We start from the raw sequence: 23,241 nt of genomic DNA, 5'->3' as shown, positions 1-23,241 counted from the left end.
TAAAGAATGATATCACATGGACTTTCCTGGTGGTCCAGTGGCTAAGACTCTGCTTCCAACGTAGGGGGCCCAGGTTTGATCTCTGGTCAGGGAACTAGATCCCACGTCACAACCAAGAGTTCGGATGCTGCAACTAAAGATCCTGCGTGCTGCAATTAAGACTTGTTGTAGCCAAATAAATAAATTTTAAAAAATGAGATCATAGCGTGTTGTTGTTGCTAAGTTGCGTCCGACTATTTTGCGACCCTATAGACTATAGCCCACCAGGCTCCTCTGTCCATGGGATTTTCCAGGCAAGAATACTGGAGTGGGTTGCCATCGATTTTCCTTCACTATATAATTCTATGTTACTTAGTTGAAAAAGTGTAATTCCATTTTGGTTTTTATGAGTTCATTATAAAAAAAAAAAAAAAGGAATATACCTATGTAGAAAAAAGACCCGAAGGAGGAAAACCAAACTGAGAAGACAGTTCACCTGAGTGTGAATACTGATATTCCATCAAGTTCATTGAAATTCTCCTTTGCCAAATGTCAGAGGCGTCCCAGCCAGAAGGGCTGCTAAAAACCTTTCTGGGAATTAGAAAGGTTCTGGGAATTTATCAGAAGACTCTGGAGTGACTCACAGGATGTAGCGCGAGTCCCATCCCAGAGAACCTGGAATGGAAACTGGTAGGGTAAACAAATGAACTCAGGTTTCTCCAGGCCCACCATCTTCTCACCCCAGGTAACCTGCTGGTTTCATGCCCTGGTCTCGTAGGCAGAGAGGATGAGTGCAGAGCGAAAACGTCTGGGGTCAGAGGCAGCCAGAAGAACTAAGCTCACTTTCGTCTTCACCTTTCAGATCCACAGGGAGCTTGAGAATACTTAGGGCTTCCCAAAGGGGTGTAAAGGGGTTTCATGACAATTTCACCCAGCTCTCAAGGATCTAGGAAACCCCAGATGGCATGGAGGTTACATAATCATGCTTATTTTATGGGTAACAAGTCCCAAATAAATAACCAAGATGCCTGCCTGCCTCACCACTTCCACCTCGTTTTAAGGGGAGTGGATGGCAGAAAGATGGTCTTTCAGGGTAGTCTCAGGGACCAAAAGCCTTCTCTTCCCCAGACACTTGGCACCAACCTCCAGCCTGATCAATTTTTCAGACTTTTTTTTACTACTCAAATCAACTGGGTGTTTGCCTTGCAGACTGAGTTTCAGTGAAGACTTTGAGCTACCAGCCAACACTCAAAAAACAGATCTAGTAAAGAAAACCAGTACTTTACATCTTTAGAATGCCTCCAAAAAGCTTTTTTTTTTTTTTTTTTGGCCATGCCACATGGCATGTAGGATCTTAGTTCCCGGGACAGGGATTGAACCATGCCCCCTGCACTGAAAGCACAGAGTCTTAACAAAGTTTTTACAAAATATTTGCATATGTATTTAATTGGAAAGCAGAGGGGAGATTCTGGGATGGCAAATTAGTTTTCTAGTTTTGCTACAGCTGTAACAAAGGACCACAAAATGGGTGAATTAAAATGACGGAAGTTATTATACTCTCATAGTTCTGGAGGCCAGAAATCTGAAATCAAGGTGCAGGCAGGGCCACCCTCCCTCTGAAGCTTCAAGGCGTGGGCTCTGCCTGGCCAATTTTGGCTTCTGGTGGTTTCGGGCAGTTCTTGAGCTTCCTTAGATTGTCGATGTCTCATTCCAATCTCTGCCTCTGTGTCACATGGCCGTCTTCTCCCCCTGCGTATCTCTATCTTCTATGCCGGCCTCATAAGGACACCAGTCATAATGAATTAAGGGCCCACCTACTCTCCTATGACCTCATCTTAATTAATTACATCTGCTATGATCTTTTTTTTCCAAAGTAAAGTCACATTCTGAAAGAGAGGGCTTAGAACTTCACCATTATCTTTTTAAGGGACACAATTTACCCATAACAGACAGAGGAAGACATCCTAAGTAATTTGGCTGGATTTTCTCAGAGGGGAGGTAGGTGTATGTAGGGAGTGTAGGGAGACGGACCGGTGCCACAAACGTCCATCACCTCTGTATCTGTTGGAGGAATAAGGCCAAGTACATCGTCAGACTCTTCCAAAAAGCTTTCTCTTCTGCTTGTCTGCCTTCGTTAAGGACTCTCACCCCTCACGCTTGTGCAGTACCTCGAGAGTGACCATAAACAGGGCATACTCATCCAGCAACCCATAAAATACACTTGGAAGGACGTATTATCATCCCTGTTTTACAGGTGAGAGACCAAGGTTCTGAGAGATACAACAGCCACGGTCATCAAGCAAGACCCTGATGCTGGGAAAGACCGAGGGCAGGAAGAGAAGGGGGGAACAGAGGATGAGATGGTTAGATAGCAGCACCGACTCAATGGACATGAGTTTGAGCAAACTCCAGGAGACACTGAAGGACAGGGAAGCCTGGCGTGCTGCAGCCCATGGGGTCGTAAAGAGTCAGACATGACTTAGCGACTGAACACCACCACAACCAAGCAGATTCAAGGTGCTGAGAGCCCTGATTTGTCTGCTTCCTATGCTAGGTGCCAGTCAAGCTGGTGCTGTGCTTTGCAGGCAAGGCAGGTGGGCATAATCAATGACCAGCCCAGTGGATGCTATCTTTCATTAAGCTTTGAGAAAAGCACCCTAGATGGGGAACCTGCACGCACCATGAAATCATCAGCTTTATCTCCCCTTCCGTTCTCTGGTAAGAGACTGAGCCTCATGCTTTTCTGAGCTTACAGCTTCTTAGAGAGAAAGAAAAGCAATTTGGAGAAAGGAGACTCCAGGTATTGGCCCAGGATACACACCACCTTCTGCTATCCCCAGGTTTGGGAGGCTGGGAAGTACTGGTTTTCAAATTGCTTTAAGTCTACAGAACCTCCAACTTCTTAAAAAATAAACTTAAGAACCGTAACTTCTGAAATGGATGCAAACACAAATGGGCCATTCCAGCAAACTTCAGCTCTTGTCCTCCTCCCATGCTCTCCATGAGAAAATGGCTGAAAACGACTTGAAAAGGCAAATAGCAAGTAACAAAAAGCCACCCGTGTATTCCCCTATTACTTATGGGGCTAAAATATTCATCAGGAATAGTCTGTGGAGATCTGACATGAAGGAGTTACTGTTAAAAAATTTAAAGTGATGGTGCCGTGGGTACGTCTGTTTAAAAACTCTTTTTATCTTTTAGTACTTCGTGAAAAATTTCGGTTGAGCTGCTGTGATGTCTGTTTGCCATTTGTTTCAAAATGACGTGTGGCAGGGACGAAACTGGGCTGGTCTGTTGAAGCTAACCACCGTGGTGGTTACACGGGGCTTGGTTATATCGGAACAGGCATTATTTGTAGAGCTCAACCTAAATTCTAGGGCTACTTTTGCACGTGTTTGGAATTGTCCATCCTAAAAAGCTTTTTCGGCTAAAAAGTCTGAACTGCGCTCCAGGAGCAGCGGGACTTCTGAATTCTTTACCAGGCAATTAGAAGTTGACAGGAGCGGGGCGAAGGTGGAGAGGAGTGGGAGGGAGCAGGCACGCAGCCGCGTCCCGAAACCCAACCCGGGTGACCCGGACTCGCTTTCCTCTGCAGCTCGCCACTCGTCCCCCAAACTCCGCAGGGCGGCAGGCGCTCAGCCGCCCTGCCCACCGGCGCCCCAAGCTGTTTACCCGTTCATCAGTCCCGCCGTCCGCCGGCCCGACCTCCCATACTTGACCACCTATCTGCCTGGCCAGCCACCTCGGGCCGTGGGAACGCCGGCCTCCGGAGTCCTCCAGCAGCCGCGCCGCCTTCGCACCCCACCCCACCCGCGCCGCTCGCCCCGCGAAGCGCTGCGTACTCACCGGCTGCGCTCCCGACTTCGCCGCGCTCTGCTTGAAACTGAAAGCAGGCGCGGAGCAGCCCGGCGGCGGGCTCTGGGAGCCGGCTGCCTCTGCCGGGAAATCACGTGGGTTCTCGGTGCCAGGGCGCGGGACGGGCGGGGCGGCATACCCGCTCCGGTGCCTCCTGCGCTCAGCCACCTGTGCGGACAGGACCTGGAGATGGCACCAAGGGACGCGGGGAGCCCAAGCCCCTTCCGTGGATGTGAAACCGAGGCGCAGGGAGGAGGGTGGGCGCACCCGGGGCGCGCCGGGAGACCCCGGGCTGAGTTCCGCTCTCCCTGCCTCCCTGCAGGCTAAGGAGGGGTGGGCAGGGATGCTCGTTCTGTAGGAGGGGGAGACTCAGCCCCAAGGGGTTCCTCAGTGCTCCGGGATGAAGGGAGGGGAGAAGAGAACAACCGTAATTGGTCTTACTGAGCCCTTGATCCTTTGGACGGTGCTTAAACACACTACCTAGGAATTTAGAGGCGAGGTCAAGGAACTTGTCCAGCTCACACAAGGGTCACAGGCAGAGACGAGGGAGGGGTGGGACAAAGAAGACCGGAGGAGAGCTAAGAGAGTGCGAAGGTGCCCCCCGGCGGGGGGGGGGGGGGGGGGTTGGTGGTCAGCAGCAGTCCTGAATGGCCACTGGTCCACTGCCCTTTCAGGACTGACTACAACCTGCCTGGCGTTTTGCCTTCCTCTGGGGACAGGTGGTCCTGTCCTCCTGCAGAGGGTACGTTCCCTGGACAGGTCTGCCTGCTAGGAAGACCATCTGCCCACCTCACCCTGGCATCCCCACAGTGAAGCAGCGCTTACTCCCAGATCTTCTGTCCCCCTGCCTCTCAAGCCAGGTGTGTAGGCGTGAGGGCACTGCCAGGTAGTGGTCACAGGCACACCCATCGGGGTCTGACATCCTTGGGTTCAAGTCCTGTCCTCAACTTCTGGCCAAATGCCTTTACTTCTCGGAGCCTGAAGTTTGCTGTCTGTAAGGTGATGATCCCTCCACGTAGAGATCTCCAAAACTTGACTTCCTACAGTTAAGGCTGATGCAGCCTGTGCCTGAAGCGAGTGAGGCATCTTAGGTGTTTGCTCTCCTTCTGCCCATCCCGCAACCCCGTGAGAAGGCATAAGGGAAGCTGCTGCTCTTCCAGCACCAGCTCTGATGACCAGGTATCATGTGACGGCAGAGATTCAGCAGTCGAGTGCTTGTGGCCGATTCCCAGCGCCACCACTTCTAGCTATGTGGCCTCAGGCAAATGCCCTGACCTCCCAGGCCTCAGTTTCCTCCTCTGATAAATGGGGTATTCCCAGCCTCCCCAGCTCACTGCAGGGCATGGTGGGCTGTGACTGGGTGCATGGATGGGGTTATGTCCTGAGACTGGGACGTGTACTTCAGTGCAGCTCGTGCTCACGGAACACCTGCTCCCTGCCCAGGCTGGCGAGAGCGGACAGACGCATGGACAGATAACCACAATCTGGAGAGACAAATGCAGACCATTTTCAGGAGCATTTAATTTCAAACAGCCCCTTGAGAAAGGCAGAAAAGTAATCCCATTAAGCAGATGAGGAAGCTGAAATTCAGAGAGGTCAAGTGAGTTGCTGAAAGTCACACAGCACTTAGGAGCAGAGCTGGGTCTTGGGGCTGGTATCCTTTCTGCCCTCGAGGTACCTGGCCGGCTGATAAGATTATCATTGAAGAACTCTGGGAGAGCTACCTTCCCAAGTGCCCCCTACCCTCAGCCTGGCTGGTGGCCTGAAAATCCACCACCAGCACATCATTCCTTTGGCTGAAGGCATGGCTGCTCCCCTGGTATAAGCTGAATGACTACCAGTCATTTACACTTGAGCATGAACAAGGTAATTTTACAGATGGGAGATCAAAGGGAATCTTGTGTGTTTGAATTTTGGGGTAGGAAACACAAGACGCAACAGTCAAGGGGACCAGAGGGTGGAGCCTACACTTTACTGGGCAAGCACCATTTACCTTGTGCGGGAAGTACCGTTTCCATGGAGTAAAACCAATACTTGACATTTGTGAGCACTGGTACCTACTCTAGGTACTTGTGCTTGCCCCTTTAATCCCCATGGGAGCCTTTTTATCTCCATTTTTACAGGTGAGGAAACGGAGAGGTAACATGTCGCGATTACACAGTGAGCAGCGAAGAAGCTGGGGTTTGGACCCAAGCAGGGGCGCTCCAGAACCCCTGCTCTTGGCCACCATGTTAGTCCCTCCAAACGAACTCAGTCCTTACCAGACCACTGTGTGGAAATCGTCATCCCATTTAACAGATGAGGAAAACGAGGCAGAGGGACTCCAAACTACTATTTCAAGATGCCGGTATTTGGACGTAGATTTGAAGACCAAGCCTTCCCCCTGCATTCCCCATTGCCCAAGGCTGGTCCCACACAAGGGCTCTAACCTCTCCTGGGTCAGCAGCCCAGGTGGCAGGATGTGTGTCCACAGGACCTGGCCTTGGGCAGCCCTTGTTTCCTCCCTGGAGGAAGCAGCAGATGCCGCCAGCTGTGCTGGGGGACTTCCCAGTCTTTTGATGTAAGCCTAGGTCTGAGTCTCTGGGCGTGGAGGGAAGGGCAGGAGTTGGGAGAGGTGTCCAGCAGGTTGGCACTGTTCTGGCAAGCTCTGGGACTCCTCATGTCCGGCTAACCACAGTGATGAGATGCTAACTGCATCTCTTGTGCAGAGATGCTCTCCTGGGATGGTGAAGGAAGCTGAGGGGCTGCACTTTTGTGGAGTGGAAATGAGCCCCAGGGCCTTGTGGGGTCCTGGCTGGGCTGTGGTCCACAACGGGAGGGCTCCAAGCAAGCTCTCTGGCACTTGTGATGGTGAAAACTTCCGTTTTGGAGAAGGAGCTGTCTGGTTATCCTCATACTGTCCTTGGGGCATCAATGTGGGGGCCTGGGCTTCCCAACCCCCTCGGAGGCACCGTCTTGGGTAGAGTGAGTCTCCCAACTGTTGTCACTACCCACAAAGGCTTACATCCCAAGGCCTGTAATTTCCTTGTTGGACTCAGGACTTGGGAACTGGTGAAACCACATTGACCCCTCTGCCAGGAGCCCTGCCTGCCAGCCTGCATGAGCACCTCTGGTCAGCTTACTGGGTCAGACCTTGCTTTGGACCGCAAGAGAAGAGAAACAGGCCCAAGAGAGCATTTGGAGGGGAGAGAGGAGGAAAGAACCTGGATCAGAAGATGGTGCTGTCCCCTTAAATCTTCCCAAACCCTAAGTAGTGTCCCTCTGCCAAGTTCCACTCTGGCCTTTGCCCCCTGGCCATCTCTCCTGCTCGTCAAAGTAAAGGCCAGGCCCTCTCTGCACCTTCACAGTGTGGACCCAGGCCTCACCTCTCTCCCTCTGCTCTTTGCTACATCGACCTCCTTTCAGGTTCTTGATTCATTTTTCCTTCTACCCCAGGGACTTTGCGCATACCAGTGTCTTCCTGTGCCATTTCCCCATTCCATTTGGCCAACGTGGCAGTGAAGGATTTTCTTCACACAGCTTCTCAGGAGCCTGGTACCTCCCAAGACTGAGATGGCAGAAAGAAACCTCTTGTATTTTAGACTGAGATGGGAAGACGACATATGCTTTGAGCATCGTAAAGTGGTCTGGCTGGTGCTCATCAGCGTTTCTCTTCCATGTTAAAGTCTGATTTGCTTTTTAGAGGCTCCATCCTCCCCCTCTTCTATGAGAAACTGGACCTTGGTGATATCCCCTTACCCTCCCTGCTGTCATCTGAATCTGAAGCCCCCACAGTCCCGTATTTCCTGCCCAACACTGGAACCACATGGGACAGAAAATGAGTGACCACTCATGCAGGAAGCAGGTCAGAAAATGGGACTTCTGCTGGTAGCTGGGAAGGGGTTAAAGGGGGAGAGAAGAGAGATTGTCTGAGAGATGCTCTCTGCTGACCAACGAGGAGGCTAGGAAACCCAGCCAGGGTAATTCTAGCTCCCGCTCCCTTCCTCTCTACCAGAGCCCTATGCACAGGCTGCTGCTGCTGCTGCTAAGTCGCTTCAGTCGTGTCCGACTCTGTGCGACCCCATAGACAGCAGCCCACCAGGCTCCGCCGTCCCTGGGATCCTCCAGGCAAGAACACTGGAGTGGGTTGCCATTTCCTTCTCCAATGCATGAAAGTGAAAAGTGAAAGTGAAGTCGTTCAGTCGTGCCCGATTCTTCGAGACCCCATGGACTGACTGCAGCCCACCAGGCTCCTCTGCCCATGGGGTTTCCCAGGCAAGAGTACTGGAGTGGGTTGCCATTTCCTTCTCCAATATGCCGATATTCAAAAAGACTACAGGGCCAGCTCAACCTGTCCTGTGCGGAAGGCAGCAGAAAGTGCTAGGCAGGGTCTTCTCCAAAATACCTCCTGCCCACCCCAGTAACGGTGCCTGAGATTCCGCCATTAGAGTCACGTCATGTGGACAAATATCTTACAAGGTCAGCATCAAGGGGGAACTTGGGGATCATTAGGTCTGACGCTCTCGTTTTACAGGAAGGGAAAATGAGGCCCAGGGCTGGGCAGGAACCAAGCCTCAGCCTCCCAGCCCAGGGCTCTTGCTGCCACTTGAGGTGCCACTGTGTGGACTTCCTCAGTGGTCCAGTGGATAAGAATCCTCCTGCTGATGCAGGGGACACAGGTTCGATCCCTGGTCCAGGAAGGTCTCACATGCCGCAGGCGACTAAGGCCTGAGTGCCACAGCTGCTGAGCCAGCACTCTAGAGCCCCCTCTATGAGAGAGGCCACCACAGTGAGAAGGCTGAGCACCGCAGCTGGAGAGTAGCTCCGGCTCACTGCAGCTAGAGAGAGCCGGCACACAGCAGCAAAGACCCCGCATGACCGAAAAAAAAGGTGGGTTGAGCCATCCATGGGGTGACAGAGACAATATTCTCCACTGAACCAGGAGCCAGGGTCCGCGCTCTGGCCGGGTTGTGGGTGTGCATTGCCCCCCATGGAGAATGGCACCTTGAGAGTGGGGACCCAGGACCACTAACCTCCGATGACTGAGAGTCAGGGGCGCTTGCGGCTCTGCCTGGGAAGAGCCTAGAAGGTGAGCAAGAGCCTCACTCTCAGGCATGTGTCCCCAAACCCTCCTCCAGACCACACGTTGGAGACACGACCTCAAAGGGCACCCATAGTGGTGATGTCCATCCACAAGAAGTTCTGGGCAGACTCAACACTGCTCCACAGGCCACAGGCCCACAGTGAACCTCTCCAGGCACAGAGTGACCCACGGGGCAGACGACCCCATGGCATCAGGGCATTCATCCACATGTCCATGAAAAACTACATCCTAACCCATCCTCTCTTCCTGTCCCCCACCCCCAAGTGGTACATCTCCCAAGTGGTCCCTCCTAGGCCCTGGGGTGGGGGCGTATGTGTGCTGGGACTATCGTCCCATCCATAGAGAGGATCCAAGGCCCAGGGTGCTCTTCTGCCCTCCCCATCCCCTTAATTGACATCACCAGGCTCCCATTTCTCCAATCTCATTGTCTTCCCAACAGAAACACAGGCAGAAGGCCCGCGAGATTAGGGAAGCATCACCTGGTCCTGTTGCAGACAGACATCAGGGCCCTCTGTTTTTTTTAAGACATGAGATAGTTTGGGGCTTATTTCTCCAGGTCTGCCAAGACCACCTACCTTGGTCAGTGTGGGAAAAAGTCAGTTTAATCCTGAAGCCAAAAAGAGAAACCTTTCCTGGTTTCTCGGTGGTGTGGAATCCGCCTGCCAGTGCAGGAGACATGGGTTCCGTCCAAGATCTGGGACGATCCCATGTGCCTCGGGCAGCGAAGCCCGCGTGCCGCCACGACTGCGCCTGTGTTCCTGTCGTGGGAGCCGCAACAGGAGGAACCACGGCAGTGAGAATCCCACGTACCGCCACCAGAGAGTAGGCCCCGCTCACTGCAGCCAGAGGAAAGCCAGCATGGCAACGAAGGCCCGGCACAACCGAAAATTAATACATCAAGATTATTTTTAAAATCACAATGATTTTTAAACGTATACTTAAAAAAAGGAGAGAGATGCAAATTTGGCCCTGTGCTCCCATCCCCCAGAAAAGAAACTCTAGGAATTATTCCAAGTGCTTCTGTCTATATTTAGGGCACTCTGCAGAGAGACTTTCTGAGCACTCTCTTGGGATTTGCCATGCCTGCTGCTAGGCCTTTGCTCGGGCAGGCCCTTCCGGGTTATGCCCTCCCAACCCCCACCTCCCCTCACCCTTGCTTCCATTGTTCATGGTGCCTCTTCCTCCCAATCACGACTCTGGAGTCTTCTCCCTTGTCAGAAGTCAGGTCATAAGTCCTGGAAGGAACAGCATTTCCCCACCAATATTCTGTGCTTGACATCAGAGGGACCAGGGTGGGATTTGCTGAGTCAACCACTCACCCCACTGCAGAATCCAAGAGGTTTGAGAAAATCTCCTTCCTGGAGTAGGAGGCGCGGATGGTAGGGATGGTGTCTCATCAGGCGACTCTACAAGTTCACTTGCTCTTTGTACACCCCCCGCTCGACTACTCTCTGCTTCACCTACACCCCACTCACAGGAATACCTTTGCCCTGGGGCCCCCGGTGAGGGATTGACTGTTCCAATCCTGAGGTCAGAGTGGCTCCACCTGCTAGTTTATTAAAGAGAAACACCTGCCCTCGCAGTGGTTCAGATGGTGGTGGTCCTTAACTTGAAGGGTGGTGAGGGACACGCGCTCGCTGCTGGTTTCCCTGGTGACTGATGAGCCACATGGTGCTGGTTATTCTATAAATAGTAGCCTCCTTCTCCCCCACATTCTCTCTACCATAGCCAGTCGCCCCAGAACCTCCTGCTTAAGATCTCCTGTCTAATAAACTGTTGATGTCTCTGTTGCTGCTTCCTGGCTCTTCTTTGGTCTCAAGGCTGGGCAACTACAAGGCTCAGAGGCCTGCAGACAGCAGCCCAACAGATATATGTCCAGGGCAGTGGGGGTAGAGGGGAAGAAACCAGGTTCACTGTGAGAGGGGGCCCTCCTCAGAGCAGACAGCAACCCACAAGCCCAGGACCCTTGACTCTCCATGGTGAGCGATGGGAGAGGTTTCCGGAGCAGTGGGCCCCAGGGACTCTTGGGGTCAGCCTAGCATCAGTCGTCTGAAAACGGAAGGGAGTTCCCCAGGACCTGCAGCTGGGGGGTCATGTGGCTTTTCCTCTCCTGGATTCTCACTTATCCACATTCTCAGCAGCTTCTTTCAGGTTTGAACGGGTATCAGGACTTCCCCACATGGCTCACTTCCTCCACCTCTGAAATGAAACCATCAGCAACGTCAAGTGATATGTCATCTGCTGGCAATGGATTTAACTGCATGTTTATACTCCGGAGACCAAGCGTGGCCCCTCAACCAGCAGCATTAGCACCACCTGGGAGAGAACTTGTTAGAGATGCAGACCCTAGGCTCCACCCTAGGCCCACCAAGTTAGAAACTGAGAATGAGCCCGAATCTGTTTTAACCACGCCTGCAGGGGATTCCGATGTAGGCCAAAGTCTGAGACCCATAGCCCTGGATGACTTTCAAATGGCCTCTTAATTTGGGGTTATGAGTTGTACAAGCCCCTTCTCTGACCACCTGCCTAATTCATAGCTCCAGGCACAATGAGTGGTTACAGTCTTTTGTTTGGCTAGTTATTATCTATCCCTGCCCATGCCCTCTAAGCTATATGATTCATGAAGTCAGAAACTATGTGGGCCTGGCCCAGAGTAAGAACGAAATAGCTATTGTTGGAAACCCATCCATCCATACACAAAAATGCTGGGGCCACAGACATGGACTCTGACATGAATGTGACATGTGACCGTGAGCAAGCGTCCTGGTTCTCAGCCTCTGGAGCTCCCTGTGTGCAGCGAAGGACCCTCGAGGGCCACTACTCTCTCTCATCATTTTAACAAAGGTTCAGGCTGCCGCCTCCCCAGTGCAGCCATTCTGCACCAGTGGCAGCCAAGGAATGTCCTTCCACACCCCACGCCAAAGCTGTCTAGGTGCTTCTACTCCTTTCTTCTGGCCTTTAAGTCTCCTTGACATGATCTCGACCTAACTCCTGGCCTGATTTGCAACTCCTTTGCCCACCTCCCAGAAAACCACCCCTCCCTCAGCCACCCTGGGATTCCTCCCCCTGCGGCCCCCTGCCCCAGTCCTGGCACTGCTCTCCCCTGGCCGGGACATATCTGCTTGGCACTCTCTCTGCCCCTGAAGAGCTGCTTCAAACTAATTTCTGGAAGCACTCCAGCACACCCAAGTCTTGGTTAACAGATTCCTAAAAAGCATGATGTCCATAATCAGATTCAAATGCAAGAAGGGAAGTCCTGAGGAGCCAGAAATAAGACGGGGCTCCGAGAAAAGTCAGGCAAGGAGGAAAGATGGGCATTCTGGGGGACGGGGTTTACAGCTGGTTGTTAGAGGACTCTGAACTTCTCAGGTTAAAAAAAAATTTAATAATATAAAATTTTTAAAGATTAAAAAAAAAAAAAACCTAAAGGCAATATGCTAACCTGGATTGGGTCCTAGGACAGAAAAAGTATATCAGCAAAAAAACTTGTGAAATTCAAAGTCTGGAATGTGGTTAAAAGCAAAGAACCCACATTGATCTGTTAGTTATGGCAAATGGGTGATGGCTGTGAGTGAGCGCGGTGAGTTTTTTTCTTTATACTTTTCTCTATTTTCCACCATGTGCCTACATTACAGTTGGCTGTCATTTTCATGCCTGAAGAGATATTGAAGGGACTTCCCTGGCGGTCCAGTGGCTAAGACTCTGCACTCCCGATGGAGAGGGCCTGGGTTCAGTCCCTGGTCAGGGCACTAGATAGTATATGCTGCAGCTAAAAGCTCCTCCATGCTGCAATGAAGATCAAAGATCTCACACGCCACCACTAGGACTGTCAATCCCATTTACAAGACAAAATTAAGCAAGCTCTGAAGGCTGCACGATTTTTTACATTCTGTCAGCAAACCTGACCACTTGGATGGAAGGCTGTTTATGATATAAATACAGTACTTATCTTGCCGCATGTGATCATTCATGTGCCGAGAATATCAGTGGGCTTGACCGTAGGGCGCCACTGTGATCCCATGGGCGTGTCCTGTAATGTACCTAGTGTGCACGCGCCCTGTACTACCTTCTAAAATCCACAGAATTCTGGATTTGGAGAGTCATGTGGCGCTAATAGAGACGGGCGGTGGTTTGGGGATCTGTGTTACAAACACCCCTGCCCTACCACTCAGCTTAAGAAATCTAATATTACTAAAACCGTCAACTCCCCTCCCTCTCCCCATCAGGGGTACCCCATCCGTGACTTGTACAATTTAGATGATCAAGAGGATAGTCATAGTTTAGAAACACAACCAGTCACAGCAGGGGGCAGTGAGAAGAACTTGGAGGTTTCAGAGGCCCATCTGTGTGGGTGGAATTGCCACCCTCCAGCCTCCCCGCCTCCCTCTATCTCTACCCACCTCAACTCTTCTGAAGTGAAAGCCGCAAGAAGTTGCTGCCTGGGTGTCAGGAGGGGATTTACACAATCATGGTGGAGCCATGATACTCTTGTTCTCATAGGAGAGCTTGAGCATCTTGAGGCTGAAGACAGTTGCCTGGGCCTGGTTGACAGGATGCTGTGGGAAAACAGTGGGAGACACAGAGGGGGTCCCATGGCCCGGATGGGGGCCCATCAGAACCACTGTGGTCATCTGCCTCTGGAGATGGAAGGGCCTAAGCTGACCCAGCGTTCCCAGGCTGAGAAAAGAGGAAGCCGCCGGAGGAGTGCCTGGGGCCCAGGTCACCCCATGGCTAATTTGCCAGTGATGTGGGCACCCTCTTACTGTCTTTGGCCCTTGGTTTTCTCGCCTGTGTGATAGGGAAGAAATCCCTTGCCTTGTCCACCTCTCTTGTCTAGAAAAAGGCCTCCTGGGCCTCACCTTCTTCATCTGTAAAATGGGGATGATAATAGTAGCTACCTCCAAGGGTTGTGGCAAAGATTAAATGAGGAAATCCACATAAAGAGAAGGAATCGCACATGGTTACTCTGCAAAAGATGCTGCCGTTGCTTTTGTGTAACAATATTCATGACACGGTGACCATGCTTCATTCCTGGGAGAAGAGGCGGGGGACAGAGCAGAGCTCAAAACACTTGGTCTCTACCTTCAGGAGGCTCAAGGTTTCTCAGATAATCCCAGACCTAAATGTAAAACGGCCCCTGAGGAGTGTCTTAAACGACAGATGCACCAGGCTGTGGTTCGGGAGTCTTAGAGAGAAAACCTCACCTAGTTAGGGTGTGGGGAGGCCTTCCCCGAGGATAAGGAAAATCAGATGGAGCACGGAAGAGGGGGAGGACTTCTGGACCCCAGGAGAACAGCATGTGCAAAAGCCCCATGCTGGGAACAGGGCCAGTGCACAGGATGGGTAGATGGCCAGGGACTGGGATGTGTGGCCCGAGGTGACCTGGGCAGGTGGGCAGGACCTGTGATCTGCAGACTGTCAGTCTGGGCTCAGGGAGGTCTCTCCCCATCAAAAAATTGAACCAATAGGTACTTTTTTAAAGTGGCTCAGACAGTAAAGAATCCACCTGCAGTGCAGGAGACACTGGTTTGATCCCTGAGTTGGGAACATCCTCTGGAGGAGGGCAAAGCAACACACCAGTATTCTTGCCTGGAGAATCCCATGGACGGAGGAGTCTGGTGGGCTACAGTCCATGGGGTTGCAAAGAGTGACTTAGTGACTAAAGAACAATTGAATGTGTTACAATGTTGCTTCAGTTGTGTATGGTGTTTTTTTTGTTTTTTGTTTGTTTGGTTTTTTGCCACGAGGAATGTGGGATCTTAGTTCCTTGACCTGTTTATCTTTAGTATCTGTGATCATCCCTTTCTTTTGTTTGAGCTCAGCTGTATATTAAATAAAACCAACCGGGGATGGAACCTGTGCCCCTGCACTGGAAGGTGAAGTCTTAACCACGGGACCACCAGGGAAGTCCCAAACCAATGGGTACCTTGCAACAAAAGGTTTTATTTAATACACAGCTGAGCTCAAACAAAAGAAAGGGACAATCCCAGATACTAAAGATGAAGAGGGAAATGAGAGTTAATGCTGTAATTAAGATGATCCAAAGAGATGAGCATCAGGTTGTGGGTTGAGACCAAACTGGGTTGGGGTTTTAACACTGTCTGAGGGAGAGAAATGAGACAAGATGAGGAGTGAAAATACCTCCTCTTGGTTAAATGGAAACCAAATGACTTCACCCACCAAAGCAAGCTACAGGAAGTTTTGGGGTGGGTCTGAGAGGGGACAAATTGAGAACCTGAGCCCGTGCACATGCCTTTCTGAAGCGTGTATGCATCTATATTGCTAGCATGGTGCAGGACTTCCTGAGCTGAGAAATGGACCTACAAAGACAGGAATGAATGAATGATGTAACCTTGGGGGTCCCTGGCAGGTCAAATTGCAAAATTATTCTTCAAGGAAATGTAGGTGATTCAGGGAGCAGAGTCTGTCCACAGAAAAACCAAATTCCACTAAAGGTGAGCGTCTAAGAAAATAAATATCACAAACAAAGGAAACCATTTACCCCAAGAGAGAGCTAGCAAACACAATTAATAAGAGGATTAGCACCCCAAGGCTCTGATATAATAGAGCAACCTGGAAGACACTACACAGGAACTAATTTTTCAATGATTAAAGAAATAGCGCCACATGAAATCATAGGACTCCACAGGGAAGGCAAGGATGGATAGATTTGAAAAATGAAAATTTGGAAATGAGCTCAAGAGGATGTGGAGAAAAGAGAACCCTTGCGCAGTGTGATGAGAATGTAAATTGACATAGCTCAGTTCAGTTCAGCAGCCAGTCGTGTCCGACTCTTTGCGACCCCATGGACTGCAGCACGCCAGGCTTCCCTGTCCATCACTGACTCCGGAGCTTGTTCAAACTCATGTCCATTGAGTCAGTGATGCCATCCAACCATCCTATCCTCTGTCGTCCCCTTCTCCACTATGGAAAACAGTATGGAGAGTCCTCTAAAGTTAAAAGTAGAACTACCATATGACCCAGCAATTCCACCTCTGGGTATTTTTTCCAAAGAAAACAAAAACACTAATTCAGAAAAATATGCACCCCCATGTTCTCTGCGGTGTTATTTGCAATAGCCAAGATATGGAAGCAGCTTAACTGCCAATTGACTGTTGAATGGATGAAGAAGATGTGATATGAATATTTTTTATTGCTTCTGTTCACTGAGCACCTACTATGTGCCAGGGTCCAATGAGCCAGGCACATCCCTCAGCCTGGCCACCCCCCCGCTCTGCCAGCCAACCGTAGAGACTCTGTGTGGGAGCAGTCATGATGCAGTACAAACAGGGACTTGGGATATTTAGATGGTTCAGCCTCAAATTATGCTCTTCTGCTTTTCAGCTCGGGGTGGGGGGACGTCTCCCTTGACTCCCTGAATTTTAGTTTCTTCAGCCATAAAATGGGGGTGTTGGCAGTATCTTCTTTGCTGGGTGATTGCGAGGATTCCACAGTTAATCTAAGACAAGTAGCTGGTTAGTAGCGAGTCCTGCAAACATTGACTTGTATTTGTATTAGGTTTGGGGCAGGATAGCGCTTCCTGCCTCTAGATCACCTTCTCCTCCTGTCTTCGTGCTCAGTTGCTCAGTTGTGTCAGACTCCCTGCGACCCCATGGACTGTAGCTTGTCCTTGGAATTTTCCAGGTGAGAATACTGGAGCAAGTCATCATTTCCTATTCCAGGAGATCTTGCCGACCCAGGGATCTTAACCACGTCTCTTGCACCTCCTGCATTGGCAGGTGGGTTCTTTACCACTGCACCACCTGGCCCAGGTTCTGAGTTCCTCTCAATGGCCTCGTGATGTCGCTGTTGGGCAGATGAGAAACTGAGTCTGGAGTAGTTTTTTCTTCACTGCACAGGGTTCAGTTCAGTTCATTTCAGTCGCTCAGTCGTGCCCGACTCTTTGCGACCCCTTGGACTGCAGCACGCCAGGCCTCCCTGTCCATCACCAACTCCCGGAGCCTACTCAAACTCATGTCCATCGAGTCGGTGATGCCTTCCAGCCATCTCATCCTCTGTCGTCCCCTTCTCCTCCTGCCTTCAATCTTGAAGGCCTTGTGGGAGATCCATCCCCCTTAACCCAAGGCTGCATGGGAAGGAAGGGAAGTGATCCTAGGAAAGGAGGAGTCCTAGACCTCCAAACCTCTTTCTTCCTTCTTAGCTTTCACTCGATCTTTACTGCTGCTTGAAAAATACTTGAGCATGCTCATGCTGGGGGGCACCAGGGTGGTCACAGCAGTAGTAATCAGGACCAGCTGGGCCAAGTATAATCTTAAGAATTTTACGTACAGTTTTTTCACTCAAATCTCACAACTACCATATGGGCTGGTGGCTGTTATCACCCTCATCTTACAGATGAGAAAACTGAGATTCAGTGAGGTTAGGTGAAGTGCCCAAGGCCACACAGCCTGTCGGGCTGCAGCCTTGAGGGGAAGCCACTTGCCATAGCCTGACCATAACCAATCGCTAAATGTCAGAGCCACACAGCAGCCCTGGAGTCCAGCCTCCCTGCCTTCCCAGAAGGAGTAGGACTCATAGTCAGTTGTGTGTTGGTCAACTGAGGAGTCAGTTTCAAAATCTATAGACTGATTAACTCAGCATACAAAGAGCCAGGGGCCTTTATTCTGCCCTCAGCCCAGAGAGGGCCAGGGAGCTGTGGTCACCCTGGGAAAACTTGCCCCCTGGCACCTCAGAGACCCCTTGAAGATCACAGATGTGTTCTGAATGGAGACACCCATGGACTTGTCTTCCACCAGCTCTACCTGGCTGCTGGCCATGGGCAGGTGGCTGCTCTGGATACTGGGAGAAAAAAGAGAAGAAGGGAAGGGTGTCACGGGGCCTGGGATGAGGCCAGCGGGTGTCTTTGTCACCTCCCCACTCTTTGCCATCCTGCACTGCCCAGGGACGCAGTGGGCAAAGCCCTGTCCTGTCCTCCCGGAGCTGAGTGCAGCTTCACCTAATATCAATCACGGTTAATTACATGCAATCTCTGCTCCACCAATGTTTACTTTGGCTAAGTTGCATATTAACGAAATTTATTCTGTGGAAGTCTGGCCTTATGGAATTGCTGGTGATTTATTCAGGGTAATATCTCGTAAGTTCTGAGGGCAACTTTGCCAGCTCTCACCCTTTGTGCTGTAGGTCTAGGATGCCTTTATCCTCCCTTTGCAGAAGGGAAACTGAAGCCCGAGGTCGCACAGAGAATGAAGGGCTAGGGCAGCCCCTCTGGATCCGCCCCCCTCCCCCCATCACCACTAGGTCTGGGACACCCCCTCTCCAACGGCTGGTGGCAGGTGCTTTCCTCACAAGACAGAGCGGCATTCAGCATCGCCGGCGCCCCCTAGTGGTAGTAAAATGATCACACAGATTTCAGCACCTGGTTATCCAGGTGACGGTTTTCCGAATCCACCTTTGTTGAGCCTGCTTTTGGCATGGGAGGGGCGGGGTTAGTTTTAGGACAAACCTAAGGCCTTGGAGAAGGAAATGGCAACCCACTCCAGTATTCTTGCCTGGAAAATCCCATGGACTGAGGAGCCTGGTAGGCTACAGTCCATGGGGTCGCAAAGAGTGGGACACAACTGAGTGACTTCACTTTCACTTTCGAGGCCTCAGAACAGTATCTTCCCCACCCCGCGAGGCCTCATACACACAGAAGTGGACCCAAGCTCCCGTGTAGCCTAAGGGGCCCAGAAGGTGGTTGTATTTTGTTCCAGGGGCCAAGTCTAGTGCTCAGACCTGGGTTAGAATCTAAACCAGCCTTGCTGTGTGACCTTCAAGCTACTTAGCCTCTCTGAGCTCCTGTTTCCTTGTTCAGTAAGCAGGGCCAGCAGTGGAATGTGCTGAAGATAAAAGGAGGCATTGTTTGTAAAGGTGCCTGGCCCATAGCACACCTCAGCCCAGGTAAATCTAGGAGACTCATTTTGCCAAGAGATCTCACAACCCTGCCTCCTGCTATACCTGAAAGACCCTGTCTGCAGGCAAGAGAAAGGGCCTTTCTAAGGTCTGAATCTTATTGGGCCTGTTGGAGAGATCAATACACTACAATAAATCCCCTTTAGGGCTACTTGGGGGGAGGGGGTGGTGAATAGGTTGAAAAAGCTAGGTGGGGGTAGGGGGTTGCAATACCAAGCTTCTGCCCCCAAGTCGGGTGGGGAAGCCTGAGTTCTCCTGACTGTCCTTCCTCTCTGGGGTCTGGGGGCTAGTCTCAGGTTTCACCCCACCAATCCCCAACTGTGCACACCCCAGGTCTGATTCAGACCTTACCTGACTTGGCCAAGGATCGTCATGGCCCATTGCCCTTGATATCTGGGTAGCTGGCTTGCTGGAAGCTGTCTGAATCCCCTTGGTGCTCTCCTCATTCATGAGAAGGGAGGGTAGTGGAGAGGGGTTACACGGGGTCCTTGGCCATGGCTCAGCCTCTCTGGGATGAGGGTTTGGACTGGGCCTCACTCTGGCCTAAGTTAGATGGCTACGCTCAGGGCACGTAGAGAGAGCCCTGACCTCTGACCCTGGCCCGAGATCCTGGTCATACCCTAGCTTCAGGATCCCAACACACTGGAACCCTATGATCCTAGTCAAAATGCAGCCTCTGAATCAACCACACACTAAGTCCAGCCACCTGTCCCTCTGCTGGGACACTCCCTGCCCGAACTTCAAACTGAATCTGTAGTCTTGGGACGCAAACTTTAGAGATCATTGCATTTAGCCTCCTTATGCCTTTATTGTTTTGAGCAAGACACTGAGGCCCAGAGAAGGTAGGGGAGCTGACCAAGGTCACACAGCAGTCAGTGACAGAGCCTCTCCAGCTTGGGCTCACGTCAACCCCTGATCCTACCAAATACACACTGACCTCCTAACCTTCACCCTCTAACCTGACCCTCCACTTGGCCCTGCTCCAAACTTCACTGGAAGCCCCGAAAACCCCGGAGTTTCAGGCAAACACAAACTCTCACATCTGGCTGTTTTCAGCCACTAGGGCACCTTCTCACCAAAGAGCTTGACTTGAAAGTGAGGTCAGGAGAAAGAGGGCCGTCCTCCCTCTAGGCTACAGTGTGGCAGCCCCTGCCTCGGAGCTGGGAGTCTCCTTCTCAGTGGGTGCCCCCCAGGGGAGCCCTGGATGGACACCCAGATGGATGGACAGGCAGACGCAAGCACAATGGTAGGGGTACTTACATTCCAAGAAAGCAGGCTTGCTAACTCGGCACATGATGCCCACGGGGCAGGTGCAGGCACCGCACAGAAGAGCTGGGGGCAGGAGGGCGGCAGGGGCAGGCAGACCCGCCTGGAGTTGGTGTCCGTACAACTCCCTGGGACACGATGCGCTTCTGAGGCCGAGCCTCTTGACTGAGTGCAGCAGCCCCCGCTGGCCTCCTCTCAGGTTCAGAGGCGGACCTCCAGCCAGAGTCCCCACCTCCTGCTCGTCCCCATCTGCACTATGATGTTTGCCATCTCCTTTGTACCTGGATAACTGCTGTGGCTGTTCACTCGCTAAGGCGTGTCCGACTCTTTGCGACCCCATGGACCGCAGCACACCAGGCTTCCCTGTCCTTCACCATCTCCCTAAATTTACTCAAACTCATGCCCATTGAGTCAGGGATGCCATCCAACCATCTCGTCCTCTGTTGTCCCCTTCTCCTCCTGCCCTCAGTCTTTCCCAGCATCAGGGTCTTTTCCAGTGAGCTGGTTTTTGCGTCAGGTGACCAAAGTATAGGAGCTTCAGCTTCAGCACCAGTCCTTCCAATGAATATTCAGGGTTGATTTCCTTTAGGATGGACTGGTTTGATCTGCTCGCAGTCCAAGGATAATTGCTTAATACTTTTTAAAACAAATCCATTCTTTTTTACTTAAATAAATGTATGTAAACGTAAAGTTTATCTCTCATTTGCAAAGAGGTTAACATATAATGACAATAAAGATATTTAATTCTTGCCAGATACTCTTGCTTGACAATGACCCTAACTGTGAAGCATGCTACTGGATGTAAATTAAAACAGTTGAAAAAGTGAGACAGCTTAGTGGGTTTTCAAGATACTCTAGCACTGAGACCTTTTTCCTTGCTGTAGTTGGAATGTGTTGTTGAGTCGCTAAGTCGTGTCTGACTCTCTGCGACCTCATGGGCTGTAGCCCACCAGGCTCCTTTGTCTATGGGATTTCCCAGGTAAAATTACTGGAGTGGGCTGCCATTTCTTCTGCGGGGGATCTTCCTGATCCAGGGATCAAAATCCGGTCTCCTGCATTGCCAGGGGGATTCTTAACCATCCGAGCCACCAGGAAAGCCTGTGATTTGGAATATAGGGTATTTAATGCTTTATCTGTGTATCGGATGGCATTATCTTGCATCCCCCCAGAAGTACACGTCTCACACTTTGGTATTCTGCCTTAGAGACCACAGTATTTAGCCTCCCTTATTGAATTTTGCAAGAAGCTGAGGCCCAGAGATGGGAGGTGCGTGGCTCAAGGCCACACAGCAGCCAGTGGGAGGGCCTCCCCCCACCCCCGCCCCCCCAGGCTCTTGCTTCACCCCCGCTGACCTGCCCTCCTTGGAGATTCCCAAACCTCCGCCATCACTGACAGCCTGTCTCTGGGGCAGGCGCTGTCCTGGAGTGCACCCCCATCCCCTTGCTGGCACCCTTCAAGTTCTTTTTGCCATTAGAGTAGCCTGGAATCAGAGTTTTGGGGGGTGTCTGGACCACTCCTGCCAGTTGGGTTCCCATGTCCTTGGCGTCCAGAAGATTAAGAGATAGGAAGGGAACAAGTCTGAATGTTTTGAGTGAATACCTGCCACACCCAGGCCTGGCAGCACACCCATCATCCCAGTGCCCCCAGCCTCCACCGCCAGGAGCTCTATGGGCCCGTGAACACATGGAGGGAGGCACTGGCACTCACCTGGCACCTCACAGTTGCAGCTCAGAAAGTCTGGGGTGTCTAGGTCCAGCAGGGACAGGAGGCCCAGGACACACTGAGAGAAGGGCGTTCTGCCCCGCTGAGCCTAACCGCACATCCTCGATGGTGACAGGAGCCAGGCTGACAACAATCGGGGCTCCTAGTGCCAACGTCTCAGTCTCCATGGCCACCCTCTACAGGACGCCTTCCCGGGGCACCTCGTCCTTGCCAGCCCCTCCCCTTCTGAATTCTCACCCGCACCAGTCACTGGACACATAACAGCGTTCAGCTGGATGAGCTCTTGTGCCATTCAACTTTTCAATATTAATCACATTAATTTTATAAGTGCAGGGGCTTCTCTGGTGGTCCAGGGGCTAAGATTCTGTGCTCCCAATGCAGGGGGCCTGTATTCGACCCCTGGTCAGAGAAGCAGATCCCACACGCCTCAACTAAGTGTTCACATGGCACAACTAAGGTTCCTGCACGCTGCAAAGAAGATCAAAGATCGAAGACCCTGCATGCCACAACTACGATCCAGGGCAGCCAAATAAATAAATACACATAAAAAACATAAAATGGCTGTCTGAACAGTCAAAAGTCATAAAAAAGGAGATCACATCACTTGTTCATCCCCCCATCCTAGCGCAATCTCAGTGTTTGTGTTGGGGGGATGGGCTTTCCTCTCCCAAGTCTTTTTTCCCCTGCACATTCATTCCACAAATATGTGGTGAGCATCTGGTCACCAATGTGACCCCTGGCAGGGACACAGAGGGTGGGGAACAAGATGCTGGCCCCTCCTGTCACAGTTCCACATTCCACTGGGAGATACAGACTCCGGGGGAGACTTGGGTACAGCGGTCTCACCCCCACTTCACAGAACCAGGAGGAGAGGTGACTATTGGCTGGATAATAACATCCACATATCCTGAGCTCTTATCTGATCTGCTAGGCTGTGAGCTCTCTGAGCCAGGATTGTGGCTGCACTGGATCTTCACATAGCAGGTGCTCGGCACATAGTAGGCCTGCCACAAATGCTTGTTGAAGAGAGTAGAAAAGACAGGTGCTGTGCTGAGGTCTTTACATGCTTTATATCATTCAGTTCTTATGATGAGCCTATAGTATTTGTTGCCCAGTTATGTCTGACTCTTTGTGACCCCCTGGACTGTAACCCACCAGGCTCCCCTGTCCATGAAACTCTCCAGGCAAGGATGCTGGAGTGGGTTGCCATTCCCTTCTCCGGGGGAGCTTCCCGACTGCTGAGGTCTTTACATGCTTTATGTTATTCAGTTCTTATGATAAGCCTGCAAGGAGCTATCAAATATCTCCATTTTATAGGCAAGGGATCTGAGCTCAGAGAGGTACAATAACATATTCTAGATGTCCAAACAGATGGGCATCGGAGGCAGGACTTAGACAGTAAGGCCTGTATTCTTTTCACAGGG

The 23,241-nt window shown here is 51.4% G+C and overlaps 1 protein-coding gene and 1 long non-coding RNA gene across 20 annotated transcripts in view; both read right to left on the bottom strand.

The window, feature by feature from the left end:
• NLRC5 (NLR family CARD domain containing 5) overlaps positions 1–3,864 on the bottom strand; it is a 91,295-nt gene extending 87,431 nt beyond the window's left edge. For all 19 annotated transcript variants that reach the window (XM_060397955.1, XM_027977859.2, XM_027977861.2 and 16 more), the window contains exon 1: positions 3,826–3,864. The gene's annotated coding sequence lies outside the window, so the exon portion shown is untranslated. The remainder of the gene's footprint in view (positions 1–3,825) is intronic.
• Positions 3,865–5,332: 1,468 nt separating this feature from the next.
• Positions 5,333–13,617, bottom strand: LOC132657678 (uncharacterized). The gene is made up of 2 exons (XR_009596181.1): positions 10,237–13,617; positions 5,333–10,152 (listed from the first exon to the last, which is right to left on the bottom strand). It is a non-coding gene; the product is annotated as an uncharacterized LOC132657678 (long non-coding RNA).
• Positions 13,618–23,241: the final 9,624 nt, after the last annotated feature.

This window comes from Ovis aries, chromosome 14 (assembly GCF_016772045.2).
Source record: "Ovis aries strain OAR_USU_Benz2616 breed Rambouillet chromosome 14, ARS-UI_Ramb_v3.0, whole genome shotgun sequence".
Lineage (NCBI taxonomy): Eukaryota > Metazoa > Chordata > Mammalia > Artiodactyla > Bovidae > Ovis > Ovis aries.
The sequence above is the reverse complement of the archived record's forward strand: the minus strand, read 5'-3'. Positions and strand labels throughout refer to the sequence as shown.